General features: G+C 43.3%; 1 protein-coding gene and 1 non-coding gene across 2 annotated transcripts in view; both read right to left on the reverse strand.

The window, feature by feature from the left end:
- Window positions 1-22,297, reverse strand: part of BBS9 (Bardet-Biedl syndrome 9) — a 1,052,120-nt gene that overhangs the window by 887,416 nt on the left and 142,407 nt on the right. The window lies entirely within an intron of this gene.
- On the reverse strand, window positions 3,471-3,542 carry TRNAM-CAU. The gene has a single exon. It is a non-coding gene; the product is annotated as a tRNA-Met (tRNA).

Consider the following 22,297-nt stretch of genomic DNA (forward strand, 5'->3'; position numbering starts at 1 on the left):
AGCATCCTTCAGATCAAGAAAGCAGACCCAGTCCTTTTTGAAGAAAGAATATTAAGGTGTGCAAGGAAACCATCTTGAACCTTTCTTTTTTGATGAATTTGTTCAAGGCCTTAGGATTAGAATGGGATTCCCACCCCCGCGCCCCCTTTTCTCTGTAATCAGTAAATATTTGGAATAAAGTCCCCAGTTTCTCTGCCTTGGTGGAACAGGCTTGACTGTTTTGGCCATCAAGAGGGAGAACAACTCCAAAAGAAGCACCTCCTGATATGGTGACTGACCCCAAGATGGGTTCCTGGGGCCCAATCTGGATGGAGACTCAATAGGTTCAATTTATACCTATCTTTTTATGATGGCTAGGACCCACAAGTCCAAAGTTATACTAGGCCACTGGTTTATATAAAAATCACAGCTTCCACTGATCAGGAGTCCTCTAGAACAGGTACTGGGATTCTGGCAATGCTCTTTGTGGTCCAGTCAAAATGCATCCCAGATGTTGACTCAGATGCCATCTGGGGCTTAGCTGTCTTCTTCCACCTCGGACAGGTGCAAGAGGCCTGCTGATTTCGGGACCAAGGGGGCAGAGAATAATGCCTTTTTAGGCTGCCCAGACCTCATGTACCCCGAGAAGAGAAGGAGATTCTGGAGTAGCCATGGAGAGTTGCTAGACCATTGCATATTGATCATGGATCTGTGCCACCAAATCCTTGACTCTCTCTGAAGAGATTCTCTCCAGTGCATGGCATGTCATCACGCCTTTCCTGACTTGGCAAGCCTTTCCAACTTTGGCTAACCATCATGGGATCCCAAAGTTGCAGTTACCCATGACCCACTGCTGAGAACAAAGCACCAAGAGAGCCCTCCTTAGAGCCCTATGACTCTGCAGATAATACTGAAAAGGAGATGTCCACTGGTCTCCCTTCTGACCACTCTCCTTTGCCCAGACAGAAGTCCCCTCTGGAGGCTCTCTCCTTCACCAGCTTTATTAGGGAAATGGCCGAGACCATTCCATTTACACTGCAGGAGGACGACGAGTCCAGAAACAAGATACTGGAAATTCTCCAGTGTTTGGAGACCCTTAAGGAAATCAGCCCCAGTTCACAAGATTCTTCAAATGAAGATCAGACACCCACAGTCAGGTGACTCTGAACACCTTGATCCCCATGACAGATACACTTGAAGCTACTTAGAAAGCATCATAGGTCAAACAGACGTGTTTTCCGTGCTCAATACTTTGGCTTACCAGTGACCAGCAGGCATCTTGCTGCTTTTGAGGAAACTGCTCAGCAAACTCCCTGCACCTGCTCAGGATATTCTGCATGTGCTAGCCCATTAAAACCTGGTAGGCCACTATGTGGGAAATCAACATAGTGCCCTGAAATATCGTCTCCAAATAGTATGCATGGCTCTAGAATCACTTTCTGGAGTAGTCTAGGACCCACCGAGGAGTGGGTCCTAGGCACTTGGTCTTTCTGAGAGCGGATTCAAAGACCACAGATTAGTGTAGCAGCTTACGCCTATCAAATCCAGGAGCCTTTTGGATGAAATAATTTGCATCTACCTTCTTATGGACTAGGGCCAGTATGAAGGGGTTCTCCCACATCCTCAGCCATACCTCCTGAAGGATCTCATGAACTGGGACTGCCATGATTTCCTTAGGGGACTCCACATACTGAAGGATGTCTAGCATCTTGTTTCTGGACTCTTCCTCCATCCGCAACGTAAATGGAATGGTCTCAGCCATTTCTCCATTAAAGCCAGTGAAGGAGAGATCATCCAAAGGGGAATTCCTTTGTTGCATCTGTCGGTCGCAGATAGCTGCGACCGCACTGCCTTACCTCTTTTCTTCCCTTTTCCTCCTCCTTGGGCAAGATGGCTGCCTCCGGTGCCGAGTGCTGAAACCCTCAGCGTCAAAAACTCAGCATGGGCATCCTAGTCCACCATGCTCCTTCCTGTGGCCTCCTAGGGCACGCGCGCGCACGTTGCTTACGCTCAAATCCATGTCATGGCGGGAACTTCGGGGGTGTCCCCACCACATGACGTTGCTACCTCCTGGTATTTAAAGCATCCACTACGCTACCATCATTGAGTCAGCAAGGTCTTCAGTTTAAGCTACTCTGACCGCTCTAAGCTGCTCGCTTACCCTCCGGGGATCTCGCTCCTTACGAAGCTCTAGGCACCCGCTCCTCAGGGGCCTCTCGCTTCCAACCACCATTCGGGGTTTCTACCAACTAGACAACCGCTCCGCGGGGGTCTCTCTCTCTCTCTCTCTGTATTTATTTCAGGATCTCCTAGACGATCGGGTACTCGCTCCTCGAGGGCCTACCAGTCTGTGTATCCTGCACCACGGACCTTCGGTCCCACCATCATCATTTCCAGGAAGACGCCACACTATGCTCCTGTGAGTACCTCTACGATCTGGTGCTCCAACACCCACCAGGCTCGGCCTTGCCCACACTGTGGGTTCCTAGCTATCTTGAACATCTGGGTGAGACATCTACATCTGAGACTGTCTGAACATATTGGCACCTTGCAGACTTCAGTGCCTTTCCTTCCTACCTCATACCATCTATCTACAGCAGTACAATAAAGCATTCCACCTACAAGTGTCTGCTCTCTGAGGTTAGCCTATTGCTGTGGTTCCCCACAGGGCACCTCCCCATGGGAGAGTCATCTCCACTGCAACTAAGGGTCCACACAAATGCCACAAACACAACATCCTTCTGTCTGGCAGAAGAGAAAAGTCAGAAGGGAGACCAGTAGACATCTCCTCTTAAGAAACATCTGCAGTCATAGCTGTACCATAGAAACATAGAAACATAGAAATGACGGCAGAAGAAGACCAAACAGCCCATCTAGTCTGCCCAGCAAGCTTCACACATTTTTTCTCTCATACTTATCTGTTTCTCTTAGCTCTTGGTTCTATTTCCCTTCCACTCCCACCATTAATGTAGAGAGCAGTGATGGAGCTGCATCCAAGTGAAATATCTAGCTTGATTAGTTAGGGGTAGTAGGGGTAGTAACTGCCGCAATAAGCAAGCTACACCCATGCTTATTTGTTTTACCCAGACTATGTTATACAGCTCTTATTGGTTGTTTTTCTTCCCCCTGCCGTTGAAGCAGGGAGCTATGCTGGATATGCGTGAAGTATCAGTTTTTTTTCTCTCCTGCCGTTGAAGCAGAGAGCTATGCTGGATATGCGTGAAGTATCAGTTTTTCTTCTCCCCTGCCGTTGAAGCAGAGAGCTATGCTGGATATGCGTGAAGTATCAGTTTTTCTTCTCTCCTGCCGTTGAAGCAGAGAGCTATGCTGGATATGCGTGAAGTATCAGTTTTTCTTCTTCTCCCCTGCCGTTGAAGCAGAGAGCTATGCTGGAAATGCGTGATGTATCAGTCTTTCTCCCATGCCGTTGACGCAGAGAGCCATGCTGGATATGCATAAATGCAACATCTTGCCCAAGGATGTGTTTAGATTGCCTTCTCTGAGGATTGAACTCAGGCCTTCAGATTATGAGACTGACGCGCTGCCTGCTGCGCTAAGAAGGCTCAGTATACCCCTGGGAATACTGAGAATTCAACTAGCTGCATCCTGCAGAAGAGGGCTCTCTTGGTACTCTATCCTCAGCCAATGGGTCATGGTCCAGTGAGGCTGGCAGCTGGGGCCTGGACCACGAGGAACCTCAACATCTCAGGGAAAATTCCTCCCCCAAGGAGCCAGAAATCAATAACGGGTAGGCAGACACCAACCCTGATACCCTATGAGCATCATTGATGGGATGTGCATCGGCGTTGATGCAGCACCAGTGAGTTCACCTGAAGGGAGTCTAGCAGCAACTCAACCTTAGTCAATGCCATCCTTGGTGCCCTCCATGCCCCAGAATACAGTCCTTGCAGTGCCTTTTCTATGATGTGCTGGATCTTTTTCTCCACTTCCTCCTTGAAAATCACTGATGCCAACACTGACTGGGAGCCATATGGAGTAGCCAATCCTCTCTAGAACCGAGAAAAGGATCAGTGGCTGACACCAGCACTGGTGGAGACTGTTGCAAGCCCTCAGCATTTGCTGAGAATGAGCAATCCTCACCACAGAGCCACTAAGGGGGGCTGCCTTGGCAGGCACCAGACTATCCCCATGCTCGACACTGTGCATCAATGGGGACCAATGCCAATGCTTCTTCGGCTTCTTTCAATGCTCAGAATGGGTCTTCCTCGATGCTGAAGTTGAAGAGGTGGAACCAGACTCCCTCTTTGAAAAGGAGGAGTTGGACAATGATCTGTCTCCGGTATCCCTTTTGGCTACTGGCCACAGACTGAGGGAACAAATGGTAAATCCCCCCCTCCTCATATGCCAATATGTCTCCTATCATTGGTGCAGCTCCGGAGTGCTTTGATTTCAGTAATAATTTTAGGAACAATGTAGTAAGATCCAATCTGTTTTAACCAAATCACGGTGGTTTTAATCCTGTTTTGGTTATTTTTGGGTTTTTTTTATTATTTTAATGCTTGTATTGTTTAATTTATTTTAGCCTGTTTTACATATTTTGTAATGGATGATGTATGTCATTGTTTTTGATTTTTTATTTTACTGGTTGCTGTTTTATTAATGTAGCTTTGTAATCCACCTGGAATGGTAGACAGGTGTAATATAAATAACTGAAATAAACAAATGCCTCCAATGTCAATGGATCTGTCTTCCAGTACCCAAACAGACATTCAAGATCCCAAAAGGACATTCGTCCTTTTGGGGTCCAACCAGGACCTTTATTGTGCGATTACCCCCAAGAACATGACATATCCATCATGGGTATCCATGGTAGACATGGTTCTGTCATATCAAGGGCACAGCTGGAATCTGCTAGACATGGCACGAAAAAAAAAAAAAAAGGATACAAAATCAACTCAGTGGTGGTGGAGAGTCAAAAACTGGCAGGCACTGATGGCCCCACCACTCTAGGCTCTGGGAAACAAAAACTAACACAAACTTAAAAAACTGCAGAAAAACCCTACCTAGGGACTACAAGGAATGATAAAATGGGATACCATGACGGAGAGCCAAAGCTGAAGAAAAGTAGAATATTAAAAAAAATCTGATAAAATAAATAAATAAAAAGGCACCAAAAATCATTAACTTTCAGAGAAAAAAAAAAAAAGAAAGGCTCGAACCGTGACCTATAGGCTCCACAGAAAAAGACTAAAGGAACCCCATATGGATGCAGGGTATAGTAGCATGCCATGGAGAGTCAATGTTCTAGAAACTTTGACATAGTTTTTCCATGCCTGGCTCCATCAGATGATGTCATTCATGTGTGAGGCCTGCCATCCTGCTTGTCCTAGGAGAATTCATCTGGCTAACTTTACCTGAATAACTTGTCTGCTTGCCAATTTAATGGATATGGACCTCACTGGGCTCTGTAAACATAACAAAGACCTCACTTAAAAGACAATTAAACAAATTCCAGGAAGCAATGTACAAATGACTCAATGAATTTGCATAACTTGAAACACCACTTTGGAACTGACGCAGGAGATTTTACCTGTGGACACTCTCATAGTATTATTTACTCACATCATCATCCTGGCAGCTAAATTCAAACCAAAAGCTCCTTTTTTTTATCCAAATAAGTTTGTCTATTGTTGTAACCATGCTTCCATTTTTTTAAATTTCTCCTTGCCCGATATCACTACTTGATTGATTTTGCTAAATGAAAAGGAATCACATATATGCAGTGCCTGTCCAGCACAAGTCAGTATTCCTCCACTTTACTCACATTCACTTACACGCCAATTCTGTAACGTGTGCTTGGCCATGCGCACTGCTCTACACCCATTTGGCTGTGCGTTTTCGATGGGCATCTAAAACCCCTTATACTGTAAAGGGTTTAGCACCTCAAAAACGAGCAGCCAAACCCCCGGAAAACTAAAAGCGCTCATCACAGCCTCATCAACATGCATTTGCATATTAGTCAGTTACCCCTGATTCAAAAAAATAAAATGTGCGGCCAATCTACATAAAAAAAGTGTACAGAAAAGCAGGAAATACTGCTTTTCTGTACAACCTCCGACTTGATATCCTGGTCAGGATAGGAAAACAGATGCTCAGTTTTACCGGCGTCCATTTTCCTAATCGATTGCTGTCAGCAAGTTTGGAAAACAGACACTCGTAAATTAAGCGTCAGTTTTCTTAACCCACTGACAGAGCCTCTCTCCTGGGACAAGGAGGAACTAGAGGCGCGTAATCGTCCCTAGCACCTCCTTTTAATGTGACCCCTCATTTACATATAGGATCATGCACCCAGGAGAGGTGGCTGGGCTAGCGTCAGGAGAGCAGGCGCTCAACATTCTCCCGCGATTGTTTCTGTATCAGCCTGACAGATGGAAGCAGCCCAGGGGAAGGAGCTTTCAGATACCACCTTGGGAATTAAAGGCAAATTAAAATGAAAAAAGAAAATCTTGATTTGGTTTGCTTCAACTGCTAACTTACAGGCCGATACAGTAAAGTTCACGGGAGAGTGGGCGAGCGCCCGCTCTCCCGGCGCGCGCACAGGCCAGTGTCCTGTACGCGCGATTCAGTAATCTAAAATATTTAAATTAGGGCCGGTGGTAAAAAGAGGCGCTAGGGACACTAGCGCATCCCTAGCTCCTCTTTGGACAGGAGCGGCGGCTGTCAGCGGGTTTGACAGCAGACGCTCAATTTTGCCGGCGTCTGTTCTCGAGCCCGCTGACAGCCACGGGTTCGGAAAACGGATGCCAGCATAATTGAGCATTCGCCTTCCAACCCACGGGCCGATTTTTAATTTATTTTTAATTTTTACTTTTGGGGCCTCCGACTTAATATCGCCATGATATTAAATCGGTGGGTGCACAGAAAAGCAGTTTTTACTGCTTTTCTATGCACTTTCCCGGTGCCGGCAGAAATTGGTAGGTGCTAATTTCTGAAAGTAAAATGTGCGGCTTGGCTGCACATTTTACTTTCTGTATCGCACGGGAATGACTAATAGGGCCATCAACATGCATTTGCATGTTGCGGGCACTATTAGTCTCGGGGGGGGGGTTGGACGCGTGTTTTCGACACGCTATTACCCCTTACTGAATAAGGGGTAACTAGCGCGTGTCGAAAACATGCGTCCAAATGCAGGTTAACAGGTGGAGCGCAATGTACTGTATCGGCCTGTTAATTGTTTACATCTCTGGCAGAAGTGTAGCTGTACATCTTTACACTAATATATTCCACCAAATGAGGGTTACTCTGTTTTTTTTTAGCAAGTTTTTAATTTGTTGTGCAGCATTTTATAAATCATGGTGTTTATATGGCTCTTCAGAAATAGCATAAAGAATATCAGCTGTAGTAGAGTGACATCTAGTGACCATTTCACCTCATTTAACAAATTGACTTTACAGATTCAATACACAGCTAGAAAATGATGAAAAATGTATTAAAATTAGATTCACAAGGATTATAAGACTAGAACACTATTAAAAAGCATTTTAGTGTGTCAGTCTATCACATGCATTTTATGCTGCCTTTTTCAATACCATATGCCTTTTTTGCAACTTAATGCATGGATGAAATCTGAAAATATAATACAATGCCATATATATCTAAAATGATTATCAGAAAATGAACATAGAACTGAAGTCCAAAGTCACCTTTTACTGACAAAGCAAAGTTGCTTATGTACAACAGGTGTTCTCTGCAGACAGCAGTTCAACAATCACCAGGGATGCTATCCGATAGCACTGACCAGGGAACACATTTCCACAGTTTTCTAGGCAAAACTTGTTGGTCCCTTTCAATATGTGCAGCAGGTCCCAAACTCCCACCTCAGCTCTGTAATTAAACTAATAAGCTCAAATTCAGAAGGGGAAGATGGAGAGTTTTGTGACTGGTGAACAGCTGGCTTCAGAGAAATCCATATAAGCAAATTTGCTTTCATTAGAGACCAGCAGTTCAATGCAGTCACACATATAAGGGCACCTTAGCTGAAAGTCATCCCCAACAAATAGGGGGAAACTGTAACAAATCTACCAATAGGCAGCAAACTATTATTGGTAGGTTAGACCTCCCCTGTTTTTTTGTTTAAAAGAAGAACAACTCAAATTCCTAAGAAGTTCCATGCAGAAGTACTGCAGCCTATTTTCTGAGACCCAAGCTCATATGCATACATACCATAGATCCTACCCAAAAAATACCCCCATGATAATCCTCTTAGACCCTTAAGACAAGCAGTCTGAAGCTTTTTCAAGTGCTTTATTTACAATGCAGAAAATATCAGGGTGCTTACTCTCAGCTACACAATTTCAGGTTAAAACATTCATATTCACAGTCTTCTCACTAGAAACAGGCCAGCTATGTTAATGGGGCTGCCTTTCCCTTCTTACTCACAGGCCGATACAGAAAAACGTGCAGGAGAGCACCCACTCCTATGCAAATAAGGGCCCGCTGTAAAAGAAGGCACTAGGGACACTAGCGCGTCCCTAGCGCCTCCTTTTTGACAGGAGCGGCGGCTGTCAGCGGGTTTGACAGCAGACGCTCAATTTTTCCAGTGTCTGTTCTCAAACCCGCTGACAGCCACGGGTTCGAAAAATGGACGCCAGCATAATTGAGCATTCGTCTTCCAACCCACGGGCCGATTTTTAAATTTTTTTTTTAAATTTTTACTTTTGGGGCCTCCGACTTAATATCGCCATGATATTAAGTCGGAGGGTGCACAGAAAAGCAGTTTTTTCTGCTTTTCTGTACACTTCAGCCGAAATTAACGTCAGCCTTTGGGCAGGTGTTGATTTCTGAAAGTAAAATGTGCGGCTTGGCTGCACATTTTACTTTCTGTATCGCGCAGGAATAACTAATGGGGCCATCAATATACATTTGCATGTTGCAGGCGCTATTAGTTTTGGGGGGGTTGGACGCGCGTTTTCGACGCGCTATTACCCCTTACTGAATAAAGGGTAAAGCTAGCGCGTCAAAAACGCACATCCAAACTTGTACTGTATCGGCCTGTCAGTTAGGACAGAAATATTATAGGAGCTGACTTCTGGATTCCCTGGGGCCTGTCTTCCTTCCCCTAGGGATGTACTCTTAACCCTGCTCTCAGGGCCCCACCCTTAAAGATACTTTTTAAGGTGGACCAGGCCAGATGCCTGGTCCAACGCTGGATAAGGAGGGTTTTCAGGGACAAACCAGGCCAGATGCCTGGTCCAACGCTGGATAAGGAGGGTTTTCAGGGACAATCCTTCATAGGCCCCCTGACATCCTGAAAAATGTGATGTGGATAGGACACCATAACTTAAAAATGAATAAGGGGGTGATACATGGACTCATATGGTGACCTCATAAGTCTATTTTCTTTTCTTCAGAAATCGAGCTAAAAATGGACCCTAGTGGTGGCAGCTAGGCTCTATCTCCCGAAAATACTCTAAAGAATAGACTGCCCAAATCTGCTATCATATTAGGAGTCAGTATCTAAACAGTAATGGGACACAAATCTGTGGTCTTAACACTTGCAGCTTTGCAAATCTTTTCAATAGAGATTGACCATAGATGGGCCACTGAAAGCAGCTATGGTGAAATGAACCTTGGCATGCAACTTTAAGGTCAAATATGCTTGGGAATCAGCAAAAGAAATCTGTCATCCAGTTAGATAAGATTCTGTTTGTCACAATAATCTCAAGCTTGAAGGAGAAAAAGTAAACAAATACTTGGATGGACTTCCTAAGAGCTTTCTGTTCCAGATAGAAGGCAACATTTCTCTTGCAACTGAAAGCATAAAGTACTCATTACCTTTATTGGCATGAGACTTTGAGAAAAATGTCAGGACAATTAACTGATTAAGGTTAAAATCTATAGAGCCACAAACAAAAACATTAAATGCGAGTGTAGCATCACCCTGTTACAAAATTTAGTGTAAGATAAATAAATTACTAGGGCCTGACTCTGAAAGCTGCAGTTACTGCCACCTTTCAGGATAAGTACTTTATCCAAAAGCTCAGAGGCTCAAAAGGGACTTTCATCAGATATGTTAAAATCACATTCAAGTCCCATGACACTGTGGGAGGCCTGATAGGAGTTTGAAGCAATCTCCACATGAACTCACAACTAAGGCTTGTACAGAAATCAGTGTTTCTTCTTCAAAATCATAGCATATGCCAACTGCATTGTGGTGCATACTGACAGGTTTGGTTTTGTCCAGTTTCTGAGAACTGTAGGAAGTATTCACATAGTTTTTTTTGGGGGGGTGACAGTTAAAGGAATTTAGGGCATTACACTCACACTAGACAGTAAACCTTCTCCATTTGAAGTGCCTAAAAGGCAGAATATAAATCTAAAAGAAAACAAAGAAAGAAATTTGCAATTATTTGGTCTTCTAATCTAGTGAATCCTTTCCTAGAAGGCAGACGTACTTGAGACATTAACTTGAAGAACATATTACATTGGAAAAAATTCCAACTTGATTCATTTCCTGATGAATCCTGAAAAATACCCAGTGTCTCGGCCGATGAGAAACAACCCAATAACATGATACTGCCAGCATCATACTTCACGATAGGGATGGATTTATCTGGGTGATCTTCTGTATTGGGTTTATGCCAAACAAAACGCTTTGTATTCAGGCCAAAAAAAAGTTCTATTTTATTTTTATCAGACCATAAAAATTTGCCACACAGCTACAGTGCCCCCTGAATGTTCCTTTGTGTGCTTCAAATTGGGATTCAAGGTAGGCTTTCTTGAGTAGCAGCTTCCTTCTTGCCACCCTACCTTATGGAACAAATTTGTGGAATACTTAGAATACTGTTACATGCACAATTTGACCACTCTTGGCCATGAAAGCCTGTAGCTGTTTCAAAGTTGCCTTCCTGATCAGACTCCATCTTGTTCGGACATCCAATTTGGAGGGTTAGCCTGATCTAGGCAGGATCATATGACAGACCTTCTACTTTTTTTTTTAACTTTATTTTTATCAAATTTTTAAAGTCCACGAAATGGGATAATCCACAGGTTCCAAACCAGAACTCAGAAAAAGTAAAACATCAAGAAAACTCACAAAAAAAAAGAGCTAGATATCCCATCTAAATAGCGAGAACAAAGACAAACAAACATCTAGTCTCCCTGTGGCAGTTTCCTCGAATCAAGAAAAAATGCACAGTTGCTCAGGTTCAAAGAAAATATACTTGAAATTTTCAAAGTACAATAAACATTTACAAGGAAATCTGATCAAACATACAGCCTCCGGGCTACAGCCTCAGAATGCATTGCAAGAAACTTCTTGCTAGAAATCTGAGTTACCCTGATAGGTCAGAAAAAATCCAAATCTTTTGTCTTAAGTAAAGAGCAGATCTGTGCCTACTTTAAAAGAGTTACACTGGTTACCCATAAAATATAAAATTGATTATAAAGTTCTTTGCCTAATACATAAATCCATCAACAATGTTAACACAGAGTGGTTAAATGCTTCCTTACAAATTCATACTGTATATAGGCCTTAAGCCTGAATGTGTATTTCCTGATTCTGCTGGCAACATATTCCACAACCATGTGCTTTGGCAAAGCTCATTACCGGAAGAAGGCAACACCCCAGAGACGGTACCTGATTGGACAATAAAGCTACGTTCATAATTGGATATTGACTGAAATTAATACACCCAGGATGTGCATCAATGTGTTTCTATTGGACAGTGCAAAAAGTTTAAAAACTGCAGCCGAAGAGCTCCGCATCTGAGAAGCAAGCTGATGCCCAGTTGCCACTGACCTGCGCCTCCAGAGAAACAACGACTTCCTCTTTCCTTGTTCCTCTTTTTAAATTGTCTATATTGTCTTTGTATTGCTATCAATAAATTTGCCTTTTAGATCATAAAGCTGTCTGAAGGTGCTATCCGAATACCAGCAGAAAACATATGGTCCTTCGAGCCGGAAAACGGAAAAGAAAGCCTAACGCCTGATGCGGGTATCGCAGGCTAGCACACCTTCAGGGATACCTCATTGCCAGCATCGAAGGAAGTGAGGGTGCCATTGATCGGGAGTGGAAAACCGCCCTGAAGCATCCTGAATCTACTTTGAGATTTTTGAGACCTGAAGCACTTCAGTTACCACTTTGAGGAAGTAAGTCTTACTCTCAAAGAAAAGAAAAAAAAACTGTTCATTAACTTTTATTATCTCTCCACCAATATCTCCTAGACCTTAGCGCGCACTGCTATCTGGCAGATCTTGTACAGTACCAATCAATAAGCCAAGTTGAATACTGCGACACACCACCTGGGACTTTTTACCTGGAACCCCCGAGGGAACACGTACAGGGACGGAGTGTCAGGTGGATCCCGAAGCGGGAATACGTACCGCCAGAATTAAGAAGCCTTCAGATCCAGCATTCCAAGGAATACGTACTTGGAGCTGGCCACACAGTCTGGAAAGGTAAGTAAAAACTTGTCTTATACGAGTGAGTCATAGGTTTTTCCGTTAGTGTACTAATAAGTTCGAAAACAATTGGCAGACTTGACGCTGCCTTTTGGCCCTATCCCGGTTGTTTCGGCGGTAACGCACTGGAGCCCAAGTAATTTAAGTAGGAACAGGTAACCAGTCGAACGGAACGAAAAGGAGTAGATAGGTCTTTAGTTAGATAGTTAGATAGATAGTTAGATAGTTGTCTGCAGGCTGTCTCTCCCTGCCCCGCTGTGAATACCTTCGCGTTTGAAGAAGTACAGCACACCGGAAGCGTGAATTCACGATACGGTGAAAACTACAATTAAGGTAAGGTTGAACCACTCTTTCTCATAAGGGAGTGGCTACACGAAATTTATTATTAATACTTGTGTCGTAGTTTGGTCTGCAATATTGAGAGATCCCAAGATGGTAGGAGAGGTTAGTGAGTCATGTCCCCTGAACAAAGTAATTGCCCTGCTTAAACCCAATGAGAAGTTGATTCGTAAATACCATTCTAAGTGGGTAGCGTGGGCAGAGAAGGATGCTTCCCTTGCATGGCCAGCAGGAGGCTCCTTTGACACGCCCTTGCTCGTACAGCTTATGACATTTCTGGAAAACAAGTATTGTAAATCTAATGGGCAAGATGTAAGAACACTGGCAAACCATGTCCAAATTTATAGGTGGTTTGTCATGACAAAGGCCTTTTTAGAAAAAGAGGAAGAAATTAGTAAGAAATTCACATCACCGCCCCTTTATAGGACTGCTGACACTGCCTCCAGATGTCTTGTGCAGTGTACAGGACCCTCTCCACCTTTGGAGAAGGCGATGACCGCAGTAGGATACTTCCATTTAATTCCTACAGCATCTCCTGAGGAGACACCACACCCTGATTGGCCCACACCACAACGCCGTCTATCAGACCTACAGTGCTATCGATGTGGACAATACGGTCATTATAGTAGGGATTGCCATTATCAGCCTAACCACAGATTCTCATTCCCAAGAGGGAATATTAGAGGCAGATATGCTGCAAGGGGGGGACCGAGCAGACCACCACCACCACCACAATTTGACCCTAATCACTGGAGGAGCAGTGGCAGTCGGAGCCAATACGTCCCTCCATCACAATGACGCCAGGCTTTAATAGCCAACATACATGTCCCCAGATAAAGTGAGTTCACACCTATCAGAGAAGGTATCTGCGTATGTAGGACCTTACATTGCCATCTTAGTGAAGCTTGGACAGAACACAGTGTGAACTTAATATAAACACAGTTTTAAATGGAACCACATTTAGTAAGACCATCCTTTAGGATGATCTTTATTCTGAGCCTTATTTTATAGCTATTGCTTGCTTTACTGCAATATTCATTTCAGGACAAAGAAGCTAAAATAAGAATTTGCTTACCTAGGATATTTGTGTACATAAGACCAGTAAATCCTTGCCAGCCTTCCCGATGTCTGTCATGTAAGCCGAGTGACACGCGTTACATACAGGAACCTCCGGTATATAAAATCCAAAATAAATAGATATGTCTCTATAGACTTTGTCTGACTAATTACGTGCTGTCCCTACTATAGAAGACAGCAGCCGTGCACTGGGATCAGATGCATGTGGTCAGTCAGTTGTTATCTGATTGAGAACTTTTGTAGTGCCATCACAGATGTTTAACGCTCTAAAAGTAATAAGCTTGTGGACAGATATAACGAGTTGCTAGCTTCCCATGTTAATGTATTTACTGGTCTTATTGTTCAAGCTATTAAGATTTATTTGTGTTACCATTTGCAGGTATATTTTAGTATAAGCATTTTAGTATAAGTAAGTTAATTTTTAAACGGTACCATATAGTTTTAAGTTTTAAGTGTAAGTTCCTCTTTTCAATGTGAATGCATTTTTATTAAGGTGATCACCAAGCGCATGCGATACCTTCCTCTGTAACATGTTATTCCTTTCTGCTTTAAACTGTACATTTGTGGTAAAGAGGGATCAAGGGGGGGAGCGAGATACACCTCCCACCAAAATAAATCCCCTTTGCTCTCAACTTTACATACTGATTCTTTATTACGTTACTGACTTCACATTCCTTTAATACTGAACTTGAGTACTGACAAGAACATATACTAGTGTTAGAATTTAGATCTGAGCTGCTGAATTATGATTCTGAGAGAATTATGATTTGAAAGACATTTTAACTAAAGAGTCAAACTGTATCTTAACAGAAAAAAAAAGGGGAAGTTGTCTCTTGCAAACCTGCAGAGTACAGCTTATCTGTTCTGCCAGCACTAGCTGTGCTACGAACGGAAGAAAAAAAAAGGAGAAATAGTTTCTAGTTTAAAATGTAGCATATTTAAGTATTAATTATTTGATATTTGAGTTCTAATTATTTTAATTATTTGATATGACACATTGACTATAAGCTCAGAACATTATTGATTACATTTATTATTGGTTGGAAATCTATATGTACAATATTTGTTAATTTGATATTTCAATTGTATGCTAGTATTTACTTTTCAGGTCTTCAAGGACTCTACCTTTTTGACAGAATTCTGAACTTTTATTTTTCATACACATTTTTGATTTTTGATTTTTGATCCACTTTTCTTTTGTCCATTTTGATACGAATTTTGAGCTCAAATTATATGTTATCTGTTGTCTGTCCTATGTGAAGACGACATTGAATGTACATTTGTTGGATGATGAGTGTATGTCAGTCCAGTGTGACATATGTTTAATGTAATGTCTGAAATATTCGTTATTTGTGGTTTAGCTTACCACAGATGACTTTTTTAAATGCTTAATTTGCTTTTATGCTACTTTACCATATTAGGTATCTGAAACTATTAAAGAAGCACATATCTCACTAGGCCGTGATGAATGAAAAGCTGTTACACCTTACTGAAAGCTTGAAAACAACATTTATGGGACTCACTCCATTCTTCCCATCCCTTCTATGGAAGTCTCGGCCTTAACACAGAATTCATCTTCCACTCATCATTGAACTTTACTACTCTTGCTTGATTATATTTTGCCTTTATGTTGTTGTACTCTACATTAATGCAGTTCTCATGATTGTGTGAATCTTATTGCCCTGATCAGATTAGATCCATTCCCAATTATTGTCATCTCTTTACACAAAGACTAATTGTTATGCATTACACCACATATGCTTTGTCAAATGTCAGTGATAATTGATTGCCATATACTCCAAGCTCATATGCCATTCTGCAAATGCCATGATTTGGATATCTACATACATCTACATACACCTACATGTTACACACCACATTAATTTAAAATACTAAAGTTTTGCTGCTATTACCAGTTCTCTCATATCCATTATATGATTAATTAAGATGATCATTCATCCCTAGGTCCCATAGATAACTGGTTTGACTTACCATCTATGATTTCATTATTGCTTTCCACGTTATATTCATCTCCAGTTGCTACACTCTGCCCTTCCTAGTCCAGACTTGTTCAGATGTCTGTGAGCCAGTGGCAGACCGGCGCAGTGTGCCGCAGCATAGTTTGTCAGTTCAGCCTACACACCGTTCTTGGGCAGCTCATGTGAATTGGCTGCGCAAATAAGTATGTCCTCTTCAATTCAAGTACATTTAGTAAGTCTAAAGGTTTAATGTAGTCCCAAATGTTTATATAGTTATTCTTGGTAATTGAAGACAGAATTATGACATTCATTTGATTTCCCTATTCTTAAACATCACATTTAGTAGAGCTTGTAAGTACCATCCCATTGGTTACAGAGATTTCTTATCCCTCATCCATATGGATGTTCCTTCGACATCCTACTCCTAATTCAGATTTTAAGCATTTGTTTATATTCCCAAATGTTCAAATGCATGGTAGGCTAAGACATAAGCAATAGTACTCCCAAGCATGGTTTTGCTTCTATTAATTAATTATAACTATTGCTTCTGCTATGTCTCAAATACTCTCAAGTTACTCTCAAGTCACCGCAGTTAGACACCTAATGATGAGCATGATTGAATCTCCTTCTGAACTAATGAGTGAGATTTTCAAGGAAAAGATTGCATTTCCATATAATTTGGTTTAATTGACGGGAAACACAGTTTAAAGTGGCTTACATTTCTAAGTGAGTTTGCAATGGTTAATTGTGAGAATGAATGAAGTTTGTTATTTTAATGGCCTAAGACATCATCCTACATTACTGTGAAGACAACTATGAACTCCTATACCATATTAAAGGAAGCCTTTCATTTATCAGCAGCAATGTTCTCTCCTCAGGCTGTTATGCTTAACGATGACGGGTAAGCACCAGGTAGCAAATCATTAGGATTGCGCACCCTGGGCAACCTAAGACAGTGGCATTAACCCTGAGTAGAATGATGGATTATTGCCTCAACTATTCTAACTATTCATTGACAAACAATAATCAATCATTAAGAGGAGCAATTGATTTATATGCTGCTAATAGGACCACATTACAGAATCTTGGATCAACTGGAAGAAGGCCAGAACAATACCTGAATGAAGAATGAATGTGTGATTGAATGACAATACAAAATGAGTATGTCTGACAATTGTGATTGTGATTGTGATGTGAGTTATATAAAAAGAATGATTCAACACCATAAAGAATATGGAAGCCATTTTTAACAGTCCAAAAGGTGGGTCATACTAAATTGATGCTATGACCATTTCATTCCAGGAAATACAATCTCAGCCTTTCATTTGTGAATCGTTTCCCAACGATTCAAGGGGGGGAATGTATATAGGCCTTAAGCCTGAATGTGTATTTCCTGATTCTGCTGGCAACATATTCCACAACCATGTGCTTTGGCAAAGCTCATTACCGGAAGAAGGCAACACCCCAGAGACGGTACCTGATTGGACAATAAAGCTACGTTCATAATTGGATATTGACTGAAATTAATACACCCAGGATGTGCATCAATGTGTTTCTATTGGACAGTGCAAAAAGTTTAAAAACTGCAGCCGAAGAGCTCCGCATCTGAGAAGCAAGCTGATGCCCAGTTGCCACTGACCTGCGCCTCCAGAGAAACAACGACTTCCTCTTTCCTTGTTCCTCTTTTAAATTGTCTATATTGTCTTTGTATTGCTATCAATAAATTTGCCTTTTAGATCATAAAGCTGTCTGAAGGTGCTATCCGAATACCAGCAGAAAACAATACCCACAGAGAAAACTGCATTCAGGGCCAGATTTTAGTAGGTACGCGCGGGCATAGATTTGTGCGCGCAACCCAGCGCACACAAATCTACGCCTGATTTTATAACATGCACACGCAACCACGCACATATTATAAAATCCGGGGTCGGCGCACGCAAGGGGGTGCACACTTGTGCACCTTGCATGCACCGAGCCCTAGGGGAGACCCGATGTCTTTCCCTGTTCCCTCCACCCCCCCCCCCCACCCACCTTCCCCAGCCCTATCTAAACCCCCCTCACCTTTGTTAAATAAATTGCGCCTGCCGGCCGCTGTGCCAGAGGCCTTGGTCCCTCCCTGCCTACTCCCTGTCCCTTTTTCAAGTCCCGAGCGTAACCCTTTTAAAATCCGCCCCTCAGCGAATAAGGGTCTATTAACAATTCCATCAATAAAATCAGCCCATTTGCCTAAAGTGAGAGAGTGAGAGTGAGAAAGAGTGTAGTGTCTCTAGGTGGGCCAGGCCTACTCTCTTCCTAGTGAATTGAGACTACAACCTAATTATCAGATTTTTAAGACTTAAAGACGTGGTTCTTTATAAAGGCCTTTGGAGAAGATATTAAGTAAATGTTTTAAATTTTAATCTAAGGCTGGTTATTAACATATGGAAAGGACAATATTTTTTACTGACATTTCTTTTAATTTATGTATGTTTTGTTTCTAATATTAGATTTTATTGTATATTGTATATGATTTTACTTATTATTGATTTCATTTGTTTTATTATTTTATATTGTATGGTTTTCAGGTGTATTTTATTGAAATTGTGAACCGGTATGATTGATCACAGAATATCGGTATACGAAATAAATAAATAAAAAATAAAGTAAAATTTCAAAACAGTTTCAGGGCCTCGAGAAAAGGCAAATATCACTACTAATGTCCCTCTTGCAGATATTACCATCTCAGCAGATCTCTAGGTAGTCAAATTTAAAATGTCTGTATGGTCAGTTGATTGGGGAATTTGATTTGATCTGTTGTCTCCATTGGAAGGAAGAAAAAAAGGCTTTCACAATAGAGTAATAGTTCCAGCTGGAAAAGACCTTCCAACTCCATGGCGCCCATGGTTGGATCTTTGCTTTGAAATGCACTACTCTGCTGAGAGAATCAACAGGAACTTCTCAATGTATCATGTCAAGTGAATTGGTATAATTAACACAGCTAGGGCCAATTCACTTGGGGTGTACCTTTGTAGGTGAATGATTACACCAGAGCTTTAAGTATTTAGGATTGCTACAGAAGTGAGGCTGGACACTTATCCAACCGTTCCAGGTATTTATTTCTATTGCATTTTCTAAGGAATTCTGGAACATATTTTTCACTTGGCAGTTGAAGGAGATACGATGTATGGCTACATGGAACAAACAATGGTTTAATGCATTTTACTTTCAGGCTTTAAGACAACAAAAGGTGAATATTTTAGAAGGAGATGTCGAATTTCTATTGCCATTGTAAATGGCTTTCAGAGCCAGCCCATTTGCAACCGAACAGTTCTATATTTTCGCAGCTTTTGCACAAAGGAGGAAGGATCTTGTTTCCTACCTTCTAACTCAGGTTGAACATGACTAACCAATTGTCCATTTGGACCAAGCCAATTCGTTTGGCCTCCTGAATTCAAAAAGCTTTCGATCATAAGAAATTGTCTTTAGCTCCAGGATTCAGTATAATCTGTGGACCAGGAACCCCAAGTATGAAGACCATTTAGATGAGCTTTCCAGCTCAGGTTGGGCATCTGTGGTCAATACAATAGAGGATAGATGAATTTGGAAAGATGGGGAGAGATACCAAGGCAGAGAGTCTGAGCTTCTCTGACACCAAACGTTCTAGTATCCTTGAATGGCTTGTTCCACTGAAACTTTAGGGCCCACTGAGCATGTCTCATGGGAAGATAGACTGTTGAGAACATAAGGTCCAACATCCTTAATGTAATCCAGGCTGATGTTTGCTGACTCTGCCTAACTTCCTCCACTGTAAACACTAGGTCTGAGATTCTGATGACCAGGAGAAAAGCAATGGGGTTGAGCCATGCCTAGCAAAGCACTTATGAATTCCAATTGAGATGTTAGACTCCGTTTGGACTTCAGATAATTGGTGCTGAACTCTAGTAACCAATGTTTACTCTAAGCTGTGTGTGCACACGGACCACAGCATTGTTCCAGATGTCACACACACTGCACACCAAGCCGTGCCAGCAGATATAGCTGTGGCATAGCTTCAGCTCCTGAATGTTAACAAAATGTCTTGTTTTCATGGCATTTTTATACAAATTAGAGGTGCATGTGTTTCCTTAGTGGGATGATTGGCAGATGACTCAGGCAGAGGCAAATAAATTCATCTGCAGACCAACTAGGTACTGGCATTACTAGCTTTATTCCTTTTAAATTTTTGTCAGGATGTGTCTTCTCCCCTCAAAGTTTACAGCAAACACATGCATCTTTTGGTCTCTGCAGAAACAACAAACTAAGGTATACGGATGTTCTTTTAGTCATGAAAATCATTTATTGGAGAAATTACTTACCTGATAATTTCGTTTTCCTTAGTGTAGACAGATGGACTCAGGACCAATGGGTATAGTGTACTCCTGATAGCAGTTGGAGACGGATCAGAATTCAATCTAACATCAGCCCTAGTACATATACCCCTGCAGGAAGTGCAGCTTTCAGTATTCTCCTCGAAAGCATTGTGGATATATGCATGACTAAATAATTTGAATAACTTGAATAACTTTATAACTTGGTTAACTTAATTAATTTGAACCGGTTGAATTGGCTATAGTTGGAGACCGCCAGCTGCCGCTCCCGATCGTGACTGCAGACCTGCGCGACCGGCGCCAAAGCCCGCCGGGGGAAGGTAAGGTCACTGCCCGCCCTCCACACCCGGGAGACCCCAGCGCCAGCCGCGCCCAAAGCGCCGAAAACCTGCAAAACAAAACCGGCGCATAACCGCGCCAAGGCCCGCCCACACCACTACCTGAGACCCAATCAGGGTCAGCCGGGCAGACCTTTTAAATCCAGCGCTGAGAAGCGCCATCTTCCTCTTCGCTGCCGCTCCCGATCGTGACTGCAGACCTGCGCGACCGGCGCCAAAGCCCCGCCGGGGGAAGGTAAGGTCACTGCCCGCCCTCCACACCCGGGAGACCCCAGCGCCAGCCGCGCTCCCAAAGCGCCGAAAACCTGCAAAACAAACCGGCGCATAACCGCGCCAAGGCCCGCCCACACCACTACCTGAGACCCAATCAGGGTCAGCCGGGCAGACCTTTTAAATCCAGCGCTGAGAAGCGCCATCTTCCTCTTCGCTGCCGCCCGATCGTGACTGCAGACCTGCGCGACCGGCGCCAAAGCCCCGCCGGGGGAAGGTAAGGTCACTGCCCGCCCTCCACACCCGGGAGACCCCAGCGCCACCGCGCTCCCAAAGCGCCGAAAACCTGCAAAACAAAACCGGCGCATAACCGCGCCAAGGCCCGCCCACCACTACCTGAGACCCAATCAGGGTCAGCCGGGCAGACCTTTTAAATCCAGCGCTGAGAAGCGCCATCTTCCTCTTCGCTGCCGCTCCCGAGTGACTGCAGACCTGCGCGACCGGCGCCAAAGCCCCGCCGGGGGAAGGTAAGGTCACTGCCCGCCCTCCACACCCGGGAGACCCCAGCGCCAGCCGCGCCCCAAAGCGCCGAAAACCTGCAAAACAAAACCGGCGCATAACCGCGCCAAGGCCCGCCCACACCACTACCTGAGACCCAATCAGGGTCAGCCAGACAGACATTTAAGCCTCACTCTACCAGGCGCCGCGCGCCGTGCGTCGCGCGCCGAAGGAGCGCGACAAAAGGGGCCTGCCCCTTTGTGCCGCCCCTTCGTGCAGCCCCTGAGGACAGAGGACCGTGGACTCGTCAACGTTATCCCACTTCAATACGTCTCCCTCACCTACAAACATCCCCCAAACATTTGGCTTCACCAGTCAACAAACAAAATCACATATCACACTGTCCCTTTAAGGACCACAAACGCTTCACCTCAGCGGCCAATATTCATCGCCTGCCACAGCATCTCAGAATGTCTCCATCTTTTCCGATCCCAATCCCCCACACTGGCCACCTTCCAAAGGACATTCAACTCGACAGGCCCAGCACCACAACCTTAAAACCCTATCTCCAATCATGATCACTCCCTTCACCCAACTGCTAGGCCTCACACTATTTTCGTTAACATTATTCAATGCGCAATCACTAACAAAGAAATCAGTAATACTAAACGACTACCTCACCGATGTGAAACGGAATATGCGCAATTACTGAGACCTGGCTTAAACCCTCAGACTCTGCAAAATTAACCAACTACCCACAGAGACATATAACTTCTTCTCCATTCCACGCCAGGGAAGAAAAAAAGGAGGAGGTATCCTCCTAGCCACAAAAAAGGACCTCAGATTCACTCAGCCACTCCACCAATACAAACTCTAAACTTGAAATTGGCTTCTTCTCTTCAGACAAACTACAAATTCTACTTGTCTACGCCCCTCCAGGTGTCCTGGAAACGGACGCCTCTCTCTGGTCGAACTAACCACATCCCTCATCAATCTGGATGCTCCAACCATAATCTTAGGAGACTTTAACCTCCACGTCGACAACTCTAAACTATCCACCCAACTGCGAAGCCTTACTCACAGCATACTCCGCTCTAGGTTTCACTCA

This window comes from Rhinatrema bivittatum, chromosome 2 (assembly GCF_901001135.1).
Source record: "Rhinatrema bivittatum chromosome 2, aRhiBiv1.1, whole genome shotgun sequence".
NCBI classification, from domain to species: domain Eukaryota; kingdom Metazoa; phylum Chordata; class Amphibia; order Gymnophiona; family Rhinatrematidae; genus Rhinatrema; species Rhinatrema bivittatum.